At 35.7% G+C, this 1,673-nt stretch overlaps 1 pseudogene; it reads left to right on the forward strand.

Annotated features, from left to right (window-relative positions):
* The first annotated feature begins 287 nt into the window (after positions 1 to 287).
* On the forward strand, positions 288 to 1,248 carry LOC107979703 (annotated as a pseudogene).
* Positions 1,249 to 1,673: the final 425 nt, after the last annotated feature.

Below are 1,673 nucleotides of genomic sequence, written 5' to 3' on the forward strand. Positions count from 1 at the left end.
ATGTATATCCTATCCTGGTCTATAAAAAGAAAAATAGTTATTTTATCTCAACAGACAAAAATAATATCTTGTGGTTGTGAATTTTAAACATTTATATTTTTCTCTTTGTTCTAAAGATCTAGGGTACTCAGGGATAAAGATTAACCATCTTGTCTATGAATCAATTAACTCATACAAGTGGGTTGAATTTCATCTAGTGAGTAATGCACTTACTCATGTGGCATTTAAAGCAATAGTTACATGGAAGGTGATCATTGGATTATTCCAATGCTGCCCCTAATATATTGATGATATTCCAAGTTTTCATCATTCCATTGTACAGTATTCCCAATCTACACCCCAGAATCTTTTTTCTCCTTGGCATTCCAGGAATGGAAGCCATGCACATATGGTTATCAGTGCCTTTCTGCCTAGTTTACCTGGATACTCTCTTGGGGGAATTTATTGTCTTTATTGTCAGAACAGATTCCAACCTGCATGAACCCATGTATTTCCTCCTCTGTATGCTCACTGTGACTGACATGATCCTCTCTGCAACTGTCATGCCTAAAATCCTCAGCAATTTTTGGTTTAATGATAGAGAGATCTACTTTGAAGCCTGTCTGGCACAGGTTTTTCTCATTCACTCACTATGCAATATGGCCTCAGGTTTATCTTGGCCATGGCCTTGAATACTATGTGACTATCTGCAATCTTCTCTGACTCTCTACTATCCTGACCCACAGAGTCTTCCAGAACTTGGCAATAGTTATTGTCCTCTGTGGAGCATTGCTTTTTAGTCCTCAGCCACTCATGCTTCACTGGATTTCCTACTGTATAACAAACATCATCTCTCACACACACTGTGAATTTATGGTTCTAATCAAGCTTGCTTGTACAGAGACCAGGATTTTCAGATTTTACAGTCTAACTGTTGCCTTCATAACAGGAGGTTTAGATTTTGTATTGATCCTATGCTTCTATGCTGTCATCCTTTACACTGTTTTCCATCTTCCATCCAAAGTAGCTCAGCTGAAGACCTTGGGCTCACATGGATCCCATGTTTGTGTGATCTTAGTAGCTTATACACTAGCCTTTTTCTCCTTCCTTACTCACAGGTTTGGCCATAATATGGCCCCTCACATTCATATCTTTGTGGCTAATGTCTACATCCTTGTTCCTCCCTTGGCAAATCCAATGGTCTATAGCATTAGCACTAAGAGAATAAGATAATTGTTTCTCCAAATTTTGACATCTAAAAAGTATTAAATAATCCACTTTTCCCTTAAAGGTTTGTAATGATTTATTAAAACAAATAAAAGATCTGTAACTAGAGGCATGAACCCAAACCTTTACTTAATATTCCTCTAACTGTATGATCCTATTTTCTCTTATATTTGATACTGCAAGTCTATCCTACTATCACACATAAATGTCTTATTTCATCTTAAAAGTTCTGGTACATTATTACTGACTCATTAATTGACACTCCATGAAGTCTTATTTTTTGTTTTCAGTTAATGTAGTTATATCTATATCATGTAGCATTGACAGTTTGTAATCTTGGCAATAGAGATTGTGATATTAAAATAAATGTTTCTGGAATATGCCTTCTAGAGTCCTTCCTGGAAGTTTTGAAATATAATCTGCCAGTCTAGATATTTTTAGTGAATCTAAATAACACATAAAACTTT

The sequence above is a fragment of the Cricetulus griseus genome, chromosome 3, assembly GCF_003668045.3.
Source record: "Cricetulus griseus strain 17A/GY chromosome 3, alternate assembly CriGri-PICRH-1.0, whole genome shotgun sequence".
NCBI lineage: Eukaryota > Metazoa > Chordata > Mammalia > Rodentia > Cricetidae > Cricetulus > Cricetulus griseus.